General features: G+C 41.1%; 1 long non-coding RNA gene across 4 annotated transcripts; it reads right to left on the minus strand.

Annotated features, from left to right (window-relative positions):
• Positions 1-665: 665 nt before the first annotated feature.
• On the minus strand, positions 666-5,049 carry LOC119295379. Of its 4 annotated transcripts, none has more exons than XR_005143960.1 (8): positions 4,861-5,049; positions 4,640-4,769; positions 4,410-4,506; positions 4,017-4,107; positions 1,575-1,712; positions 1,365-1,436; positions 1,154-1,255; positions 666-1,037 (listed from the first exon to the last, which is right to left on the minus strand). It is a non-coding gene; the product is annotated as an uncharacterized LOC119295379 (long non-coding RNA). The 4 variants fall into 4 exon arrangements; XR_005143959.1 differs by having other exon boundaries at positions 1,575-1,747; XR_005143958.1 differs by lacking the exon at positions 1,575-1,712 and having other exon boundaries at positions 666-934.
• Positions 5,050-12,062: the final 7,013 nt, after the last annotated feature.

The following is a 12,062-nucleotide window of genomic DNA, read 5'->3' on the forward strand; positions in this document are numbered from 1 at the left end:
TCTTATGACACCTTGTTTACAAACTGAATGAAAGAACCAGTAATAAGTATGGCAAGATCCAAAGAAACAGAAAAAAAATTGGAACATGAAGGAAACATTTTCCCCATGTTATTTTCTCTTTGATTCCAAATCACTTCTCGTAGTGCAATTTCGATTGTAGTAATAATGGCAGTGACACCCTTCAGAATAAGAAAGGAAAAAAAGGATAGTTGGCATTAGGGAGAAAATGCATGACACGTATATTCTTGCAAAGAAAGATAAGGCGTAAACATTTGTAAATTACAAATTCTTTGGGTAAGAAACACCATGAAGTTACCTAAGCTTAGTTGATGTGGGGAAATGAAAAATGATTGATCTTCAATGCTTCACTTGAAAATTCGGAAACCCTTTTGAAACACACATGTGATTAGACTAACTGAAAAATGTACTTATCAGTACATAGAACATGATAAAAGGAGGTACAAAATTCTCAATTATCCTTGGAATAAAAGGAATGGAGAACTAACATGTCTCTACAGGAAAGAAGTTACAAACGGAAGCTGAATTTCATTATCCTTGAAAGTTACAATCTGGAAAAGTAATCTGTTGTTTCTGTGTGTTTCAACTGTTTGTTGAACTGTTGTGAAGAAGATTTCCAACAAGACCATACACAAAGACAAGGAACATACAAAAGAGGATTTTTGTTGTTTCAACTGCTAGTTAAAACAATTGAAAATCCAAGAAAGTATGAGTATAGAAGCATGTTTGAGCTTCTTTACAAACTTATTCTGCAGATTTAAACCTTCTTTACAACTGAAAGTAATGACACAAAGTATCACTGGGAAACCAATGGAACAGCTTCATTGGGGAACCTTCTTTACAGCTAATAAAGAAATAGAAGAGTTCCCTCACGGTACTATTCCTTTGAGTTGGAAAATTCTGTTGCATTTGGACCCTTGATAATAAAAAGGGAAATATGTTAGTTGGTACATAAGATGTGTTCATATGTGGGTTCAAAAATGATTGCCTTGAAATCTTTATTTGAACATGCGGAAACCCTGTTGAAGCAGAAATAATTTGAAATTAATTGCAACCTACGCACCAAGGAAAACAAGTGTCTACCAAAGAAATTATGGTCTGCTGTACTTGCGATAAATAGAAGTAGGGATTTTACATGTCTCTGCAGGAAAGAAGTTACAAATGGCAGCTGAATTTCATTGTCCTTGCAAGTGACAATCTCGAAAAGCAATTTCTCATGTAGACCTTGTAGATCATCCTTCAGAATTCAAGGAAAGTTACAGTTCAATTTATGTTATGTTCCGAAGAATCAGGAAAATGGAATGGAACTGTTTTCGTGGGAGAAATTAGGGGCAGGGGGTACTTACATTAGAGAAACCCTCCATTCCGAGACCTCTGTAGTTGCTAAGATATGAAGAAGGAAAACTCTTGAGTCATACCTGTACAAAAAAAGAAAGACATGGAAATTCCAGACATTTCAAAACACTTTCTATCTTTTATTGAGAGTATAGAACAAAGAAGTTGTTCATCACTCATATAAAAGCACATGAGAGAGTTCCAAAAAATAGAGAAGGCACCTGAAATTGACTTTCAGAGCTGGTAGAAATCTCGACTCAAAATTTCCTATGCTAAAAGTAGTATTTCCGTATGTAGCAGCAAACAAAGGCTTGAAGTTGTAGATCACGGCAATAATTGTAGGCAGAAATGCATCGCCACTGTAGTACAGGTTCATGATGTAAAAAAATCCGCTCTAAAGAAACATTTTCCAAGGAACATTATTCAAGTGTTATTCAAGGAACATAATTCAAGTATTTAGGGGGAACATTATTCGGTGAACAATTTCCAAGGAACATTATTTAGGAAACATTATTGAAAGGGGCATAATTTAGGGATCAAATATTGAAGGAACAATTTTGCAGGGAACATTATTGGCGGAACATTATTTAGGGAACTATTTCCAAGGAACATTATTTAGGAAACAAATATTAAAGGAACAATTTTGTAGGGAACATTATTGGAGGCATACAAAAAATTGAGCGAAAAACTTTATCAAAGGAACATTCCCAAATATAACGTTATTAGGGAAACATTATTCAAGTATTTAGGGAACATTATGTAGAGAACATTTTTGAAGAAACATTATTTATAGACCAAATATTGAAGGAACAATTTTGTAGGGAACATTATAGAAGGAACAATTTGAAGTGAACATTAAAGAAATTAGGGAAACTTTTTTCAAGTATCATTATTTAGCGAACACTATTTGAACAAAGGGTCCAAAATATTGAAGAAACATTATTCAAAGGAACATTTCGAAATGAACATTATTAGGGGACATTATTCAAGTATTTAGGGGGCACTATTTAGGGAACAGTTTCAAAGGAAAATTATTTATGAAACAAAAAAAAATTAAAAGAACAATTTTGTAGGGAACATTATTGGCGGAATACTATTGGCGGAACATTATTTAGGGATCACAAAATATTGAGCGGAAAACTTTGTCGAAGAAATAGTTCCAAGTGAACACTATTAGGGGACATAATTCAAGTATTTAGGGAACATTATTCGGTGAACAATTTCCAAGGAACATTATTTAGGAAACATTATTGAAAGGGGCATAATTTAGGGACCAAATATTGAAGGAACAATTTTGTAGGGATCATTATTGGCGGAACATTATTTAGGGAACTATTTCCAAGGAACATTATTCAAGTGTTATTCAAGGAACATAATTCAAGTATTTAGGGAACATTATTCGATGGACAATTTCCAAGGAACATTATTTAGGGAACATATTGAAAGGGGCACAATTTAGGGATCAAATATTGAAGGAACAATTTTGTAGGGAACGTTATTGGCGGAACATTTTCCAAGGAACATTATTGAATGAACATTTCAAAGTGAACATTATTAGGGGACATAATTCAAGTATGTAGAGAAACATTTTCCAAGGAACATTATTCAAGTGTTATTCAAGGACCATAATTCAAGTATTTAGAATCACTGATAGTTGTGCTATTCACAGAAGAAAGCATGATAATGAAAACATTAAATACATTAGGATAGAAAAAAGGTCAACAAACTATATCAATGATAGTAAAAAGATCAAACAACTATGTTAGTACTTAAAAGGGATTGCTAGACAAGTTCTGCTTTTGTGTGTGTGCCCAAACAAATAAGAGCTAAGCAACACAGAGGACAAGAACACCATGAATAATCATGTTATGATAATACTTGCAAGGAAAATGATACAGAAGTATGGTAGATGAATGACACCATACTACAAAATCATTGTTAACTAACTATGTCCACCCAAAATGCTGCAATTAACCACAGAATTCTTATCTGTATAATTTCACAAATATAGTGTGAAAAAAAATGGTAGTACTGCTCCTAGAGCAACAGAGGAAATTACCTAAAACACCAGAACACTCTACTGTGCATGCAAAGGACTATTTACGGCATCAAATGCAAATTAAAGAAAACTTTTCAACATTAAAAAAACAAAGTCGTGCGGGTAGGATGCAACACATGCATCGTTTATCAATACAAACATGTGAATAAATTCATGGCCTAGCATTTACAAAACTACTCCAGCCTATAATATGGACAAGCGACCTAAATGTTAATAGATGCTTGCTTACCAACGGCTGAATAGAAGAAAACCTAATATACATGCTAACAAGTCTCAAGAACTAATCCATGTTGCTGCTACAAAATACGTAAAATAAACGTAAGATTTTTAAAACATAGAAAAACTTCTACGTCAACCTACACAAACCACCCTACGATCATCAAAAAACAAAAACAAAAATCCCAAGGCCAAGTGCCAGAATACACAACCTCCTAACAATAGCATGCTGAATCATACCTCTGAATCCGAAATCTCTAAACACAACCCCTTGTCTAATCTCAGAAACATCCAAATCAAATAAAAAACGCTCCACATGACATTATGCACGGATTCAGGAGTCCAGATGTTCAGTTGAGTTCATATTTCAGTCTATGTATGTCCCTACCGCTGCTTATCCACGGGACTACGGGGCCGGCCATACGCGGTAGTAGCACCCTGGAGCCTCACGTCCACGCCTACCCCCTGTGCAGGATGGGCTGCAGAAGAACAAAGCACAACACATTCAGAAATCAGAAACCAACCAGAACTCACACATTCAGAAAGTAAACATAATTCAAACCAAAACATGAGACAAGCTATAGTGTATGAAAACAAAGCTGGCCTAGTTGCGCAGCTCATCACACAAGCATCATCATTCATCACGGCATGTCATGTGCATGTCGAATGGGATCTGAGTTCAGCCTGCTACTTACATGCCTCATTTCAGAACTTTCCTTCTGAGAGAATTCAGTTTTGTTTAGTACGTAGAAGACTTTTTTTAGGGAAGAAGACTTGCTACCTTCCAAGGCGGAAATCAAGCTCGGGATGCCGAGGACAACTTCTGGCTTACAATCCAAACGAGCTCCACTCCCCGTCGCTGCCTCCGCCCATCGCACCTGCCGCCGGCAAAGGGGTGAACACAATCAGATGGGAGCGTCGGTGCAGGTGACGCTGCAGAGCGGCGCGTACGGGGATGGACCTTGTCAACGCTGAGCAAGGTCCATAACAGGAGAATTTGGGCGCGTTTACCTTGTCGACGCCGAGCTTGACGAAGCTTGACGGGGGCCTAGACTACGCCGACTTTGTCAGAACCCTAGACGACGCCGACCTTGTCGGAACCCTAGACGACGCAGACGCCGCCGCTGGAGACACCGGCGACCTGCAAATAAACATCCAACGCGACAAAGTCAGCCAGATCTGATGCGGTGGCGCGTATGAAAAGGAAGCACAGCGACCCAGCGGTGCCTTACGAGATCGGCGTTCTCTTGCCGGAGTAGGATCCCGGAGGAAGAAGCAGGTGATAAAAGCGGTCGAACGACGGAGGAAAAGGGGATCCAGGCACGAAGGAGAAAGGGAAAGCTTCTCTGTAGACAACGAATGAAGCGGTCGAGGGAGGAAGGGGGACAGCGAACAGGAAATAAACAGGCCGGCCCAAACGAGTCAAAGGGGTGTGCGGTACCTCGACAATTTGATGCAAAACGCGTCAAATAGGATATTCCAAGTAGGGGTGCCCCCTTTTTAGGCAAAAGTTTCTCTCTGATGTGCTTGTGAAAGGTTTCTCTCCACCCCCGTTGCATGCAGTGCAAATATCCCAACGGCCATGCAAGCCCAGCTTATAAGAGGCCCACTATGATGGGGTTTAAGAGTAACTAGACGCTATGCGCGCTTTTAGAAGTAAAAAAATTGTTACGTTGGAGAAGAACCTCAACCATATCATTATCCCATTGTGTAGCAGTAGCTATGCTTCGTCAGGGGGATCCTCTCTCGCCATATCTTTTTCTTCTCTACACGGAGGGACTAACTGCCCTGCTTTCCAGGGCTAAAAATAAAGGCGACCTCGTGGTGGTCAAAGTTTGTCATGATGCACCAGCAGTGTCAAATCTTTTGTTTGCAGATGACTCACTCATCCTGATGAAGGCCAATGCTACTAATGCTGCTTGTCTTAAATCTATCCTGGATCTATATTGTTCGGCATCCGGTCAATTGGTCAGTGTGGAGAAATCAAGTATTTTTTTCAGCCCAAGTACAGATGTCAATGTGAAGGCACATGTATGCTCAATTTTAGATATCATCACAGAGGCGTTGAATGACAAATATTTGGGCCTCCCAGCTACTTTGGGGATTGATAAAAGTGATAGCTTCCAATATCTGATTGATCGTCTGGTCCAGAAACTTATGGGATGGAAAGAGAGATGCTTATCTTCTGGGGGAAAAGAAGTGCTCTTGAAATCGGTAGCGCAAGCTATACCAACTTATGCGATGTCCGTCTTCAAAATTCCTAAAAAAATATGCAAAGGAATCACAAATGCGATGTCTCGTTATTGATGGGGTGATGACGCTACTAATAAAAAGATGCATTGGTTTGCCTGGTGGAAGATGTGCGTACCAAAGAAGAAAGGCGGTATGGGCTTCAGGGACATTCATTGTTTTAATCTTGCACTTTTGGCAAAACAAGCATGGCGCCTCATTGACAATCCAGACTCACTATGTGCAATTATTTTAAGAGCCAAGTACTTCCCTGATGGAGATCTTATGAGTGCTACTTTGAAGCAAAAATCTTCATATACTTAGCAGAGTATAATGGCTGGTGTGGACACACTGAAACGTGGGTATATTTGGAGAATTGGAGATGGTGAAAAGGTGAATATATGGGAGGACTCGTGGATTCCTCAGTCACCGACAAGAAAGGTCCTAACTATCCGAGGTAATAATTTAATCACCCGAGTCTGTGATCTCATCGACCCAGCAACTGGAGACTGGGACTCACAATTGGTTAATCAACGTTCTGGAAAGTGGATGTACAGAGAATACTTTCTATACCCTTGCCCATATATGAAATGTCAGATTTCATTGCATGGTATCCCACCAAGAATGGAATCTTTTCGGTACGATCTGCTTACCAAGTGGAATGGAATGCTCAATTTGGTCACTTGCTGCAAACTAGAGCCGAATCATCGTATCCCGACGAGAAGTGGAACTTGATATGGACCTTACAGTGCCCTGCAAAGATCCGGATTTTTATTTGGAGAGTTCTCCATAGTGCTATTCCGTGTAGGGCGGTTCTTGCCTCGAAGCACACGAAAGTGAAAACATATTGCCCGGAATGCAATATGGGACCTGATAGCATCAAGCACTTCCTTTTTGAGTGCCCAAGATCAAAAGTGGTATGGCGACAATTGGGGCTGATTGATGTTGTCAAGAGGAGATGTACACAATTCAAATCAGGTGAAGAAGTGGTGCATGAATTATTAAGCATGGAGGAAACTGAAGTCCAGATCCTAGGTCTTCCCAAACTGAAGGAGGTTGTGGCCACTGCGGCATGGTATCTATGGTATGAACACCGAAAAAAGTACCATGGAGAGGACACCCAAAAACCCTCACAAATTGCTCTCGCTATCCGAGGACTCTCAGCTAACTTTACTATTGCTTGCTCCACTAAGGCAAAGCTACGTGTTGGTTCATGGAAGAAGCCGATACAGGGGTATATGAAATTAAATGTAGATGTTGGCTTTGACCGGGATCTTCTTGAGGGATCAATGGGGGCAGTAATCCGAGATTACAACGGGAAATTTATTGCGGCAACTAATGAACGAGTGGACATATGCTATGATTCATTCACTGCAGAGGCATTGGCAGTCAGATTTGGTTTGAATCTAGCCAGAACCATTGGATGCAGCAAGATCGTAATCAACTCGGATAGCATGGAGGTTGTGGAAGCTTTGAGAGCAGGCAACTCCTCTTCGGTGGCAAGTGCAATTATTGATGATTGCTATTTCATGTCGTCAGATTTTAATCATGTAATTTATGATCATTGTAATAGAGAGAGTAATAAAGTAGCTCATGAACTTGCTAGGATAGTTAAGTTTTCTCCTCCTTCTATCTGGATGGATTCGGCACCGGATGTACTGCTTCCATTACTTGTAAACGATGCCACTATTTTGCTAAGTGAATAAAGGAGGAGGAGTTCTGTCAAAAAAAAAAATCACAAGAGAAGTTCAAGTCCAGGCATGTTGTCGGCTCAGCATATGCCCCTACTCCTGCCCCCAGCTACATCACCTCGTCTACATATATACTCTGCTTCTACTGATTTCTGTGGCACTAAGATTTCAGAAGAAAGTCAATCAGTTGACTTATGCATCCCAAATTGAAATTAGGAGGTAACAAAGCACGCCCGGGCATGCATTTTTTGCAGTTCAATGTATATATGAAATAATATAATCTGCTAAGTGATTTGAACACTCTGTCAAAAACATAAATTATCTCCGACACAATTTGGTCAAATCAACTATTATATGGACCTACACAAAATTTGAGGAACCTAAGTAGTATTACAACTACCAAAGAGGCCAGTACACTACACAACTACTTGTCATGATGATGAATATGCAAGCCTACCAGCAAGACACAAATGAGGAAGGAGCACAACTATTCAAGTCAATCTTCCGGAGCTTGCCAATATGAGAGCAGAAGGGTACTTGGCATGGATCAGAAATCTTGATAATCTGCATCATGTGGCAGATACAAAAGTTTCGCAAAGATTGTGGCTTCAATGTTGCTCCACCTCTAAAATAAAAATATGCTCATTCACATACAATAGTACAAACTGAATGTAAATTGGGGCATATCTTGGATAATGAAGTGCAGAATCTCCGGGTTATTCACATTCGTAGATCCGAAAAAAATCAAAGGTACTTGAGGAAGGAATACCATATGACTTATTTGTTGAAATAATATTTTTAGTTTTTTCAGACGCAGATTGGCAATCATTTGTGTTCTGATTCTCTTTGAAGTAGAAAAATTAAAGCTTTTCTTAGTAAGGAATTATATGAACTATGGACAGTGAAGAACACGCTAATTCCAAATAATTTTGCAGTTGATTTTAAAGCAATATAGAGCTAAATGGCTACTACAGAGATGACCAATAGAGCTAAACGTCTACTATAGAAATGACCAACAAAAATCTTGCACATATCCTATAAGGCTGAATAGAAACTTAAATATATCAGCAAACAGAACATATCTGAGAATTATAAAGCCTATTGGTCAAAGACAATGAGTTTGCTTCATTTCCTCTCGTCGCAAAAGGCTCATTTGTAACATTGATAGCATATACTATCAAGATCAACACAAGCTAGCCTTAGCATGGTACATTTGTGGAATACCTGACAATGAAATTTGCACATTCTACCTTTCTTTGATAAAATATATATTTGGGGTGTACTTATTAAGTCATATTGATGATGGAAAATTAATGTTCTGAACCTCTTTATTTCCCTAGTGCTACAATTTATTGCTACGATATATTTGTGCTAAAACATAGACTGATAAAAAAGTGAGCTTACCGAAAATTATATTAATGAACTGTGCAGAAAGAACACAAACATCTTCTGAAAGTCATTCAACAACATACCTATGTAGGACGGGTCTATAAATTATCGAGAATACTAAAACTGCAGTTGGTAGAGATGCTCTTGCTATCGCACAAAGAACAAACTCTATAATATCTGATCATGGTAGTGCTCTAGCTAGCCACCACTTGAAAAATCACTGAAAAATTGTTTTAATTGGATTGGCCAAACATAACACATATGCTTGATATTAGCAAGTCAAGAATAGTACTTCTAACGAACCGGTGAAATTAGGCAGTATCTTCGGGCAATGTACAAGGCAAAAGGGTAGTTGGGTAGCACAAGAGTTTTAAGCTAGAGTTGATCATAATGCTATAGTATCTCATTCCAAAGATCAAAGTTTATACGTCCTCTCTTTCTAAAACAATTCTTGCAAAACACCTCAACCTGCAGTAATTTCTTTTCATTCCGGAACAGAAAGTTTACGATAAAAGGTAGAAATAATAAATATAACAATAAACACGCCTCTTACTCTGCACTTACACTGGTGAGTGCTGGTGTGATGTGACACTTGCAACTGCAAGTGTAGAACTCAAGGACGATAAAATGTAATGGTACTGCAACGCCTCTCGTGCATCCACGTGATCTTTCTCATGGCGCCCCCTCTGACAGTGTTGGTGTTGCGTAGGCTCCTCTGCAGCTCCTCTAGAGCACATCATCAGCACTCATTGATGGTACCTATTAACTCAAAGATGTAGGCGATGACAATTAGGGTCGCCGCGGCGTAGGGAAAGTGCTGGCTGAGGTTGCGTCGACTTGTGACCTCCAGCATCTAAGAGGCGCCAATACCTTCATCCATAAACACCGCCCAGTCACAATCCCGTCCGCCTCACCTATAGCCAAACTGCACTCTCTTCCCCCTTTTTTCTCTCATCTGCACACTTCCGTTGTGCCCTCTAGCCTTTCTCTCATCCATCTTCGAGTACAGTCATTTCTTTTTCCTTTTTACAGTCAAAAAGTTATCGTCTTAATTTGATTCCTTCTCTCTGTTGCCCTTCCTCGCTTCTGCTCGCTTCTAGTTGCATCTCCCCCGCCATCAATTCAGCTAGCACCACCGTGGCATAGCCAATTTAGCAGAAATAATTTGATGCACGTACCGTGGCCGAGAACGACAACAGCCAGAAGGAGAAAGGTGGATGGGCATGGAGGCGGCACTTCTATGGATTTAATTTCGGGAGGTGGCGATGTTGCTGGGTCGGATCGTAGATGGGGGAAACGTGGTGGGATTGAAGAGGATGTAGTTGAGAGAAGAAAACAGGACACATGTAAGATTTTAGGAAATCGACAGAGCAAGAACTCTGGGTCTTCGTCCGCCCTGCAACCAAGACAGCAAACCATAGCACAAGGAATAAGGAAGAGCAGCAGATTGTGTAGCTAGAAGGAGAAAGCCGCCACAGAGCAGCCCGAGCCCAACGACGGAAGAGGCGGCTCACTGCACAACAAACCCGCACAGCCCGCAGCCATTGCCGCAGCGCCGCGACATACCGACTACCGTTGCCGCCGCACCAGTAATTTATCCCCTTCCTTGATGTACAACACACCTACATCGAACCCGCTTCACCAACACACAACATCAAGAAAGATGTTAATGGCAATTGAGGAGGAGGCACACAACGCAGACCAGCGGCACCTCCCCGCCGGTTCCCCTCCAACGGCCAAGCCCACTACGCCGCCGCCGCCAGCCACAAAGCACTGCCCCGCTCCTATGCACAGCCACCGCACCTCGCCTAGCGCTACAGTTTTTTTTAAGGTGAATTAGGGATTTTATTCATGATGCAACGAAGAAGGAATACAAGTAATGTCCGGTAGGATCCCTAGCCACAAGCGGCGTCCTGACGGGAACGATGAAGCAGCCTAAGCAATGGCACGAGATTCGGAATTTGCCTCCCTACATTCGTATCTATAACAAGCTCTAACAAAATCTCTCATAGACTCTTTAATCTCCTCTACGATAAGGGCACAGGAAGAAAGCACCCGTCCATTAATATCTGAGACTACTTGCAAGCAGTCAGACGCGATGATCACACGTGAGATGTTGAGATCTTTGGCAAGAGCCAGGGCCTCGCTGCATGCATGAGCTTCGAGACTTGCAGCGTCAACCAGGCCATCAAAAGTGACTACTGAAGCACCCAAGTAATTTCCGTCCTTGTCCCTGCAGATCGCTGCCGCTGCACCTGATCTGCCATTCCGCGAAACCGCTCCATCAACATTAATCTTTGCCGCTTCCTCTCCTGGAGAAATCCATCCCTTTGATCGTTGTTGAGGAAAACGTATATTAACTGCAGGTTTCCTAACATAAACGATCTCGAGGTCCTCCAAGTAACGGTTTACAAAGCACATCGTGGACAAAGGACTCTGAAATTCGTCATCATGTATTGCCCTCCTTCTTGCCCACCTGATAGCCCACATAGTGACCAAAACCCTTGCCAGTTCTTGTTGTTTCATAGAATCGAAGAGCCAAAAAAGCCACAATCTAGGATCCTCAGTTCGGTTGGCCATTAAATGTTCAAGAGTCTCCTCATCGCCAAGGCCCACACACATCGCGCCATACGGCAATCAAATAGAGAGTGCCGCCAGGTATCCCTCTCTGCACCACATAGTGAGCATACCGACATGTCTGCCATCTTTCTGGCATGTCTTGTAGTTCCTGTAGGCAGGGACATATGAGACAGTCTCCACACAAAGATCCTGACTTTCGAGGGTACCTTAACTTTCCACAACGAAGACCACGCCTTCTTATCTTGTTCTTGGTTCGAATGGCTTGCCCTATGTTCGAGCCAATCCTCTCTCTGGAACTTGATCCCATTGATCATTCTGTATACCGATCGGACTGAGAAGAAGCCCTTTCTGTCATAGTGCCAAGCCCAGAAATCTGGCTGCGCCCTAGAGCTCAAAGAAATATTCAAAATAACATCAACATCATGCGCAAGAAAATGATCATTAATCACTTGCTTATTCCAGGTCCTGGTTACGGGGTCGATAAGTTTTGAAACTAATTGAGGTGGGTTCGATGAAATAGGAAAAATTGGCCTGAGTTTGTAGCC

Source organism: Triticum dicoccoides, chromosome 4B, assembly GCF_002162155.2.
Source record: "Triticum dicoccoides isolate Atlit2015 ecotype Zavitan chromosome 4B, WEW_v2.0, whole genome shotgun sequence".
Taxonomy (NCBI): Eukaryota; Viridiplantae; Streptophyta; class Magnoliopsida; order Poales; family Poaceae; genus Triticum; species Triticum dicoccoides.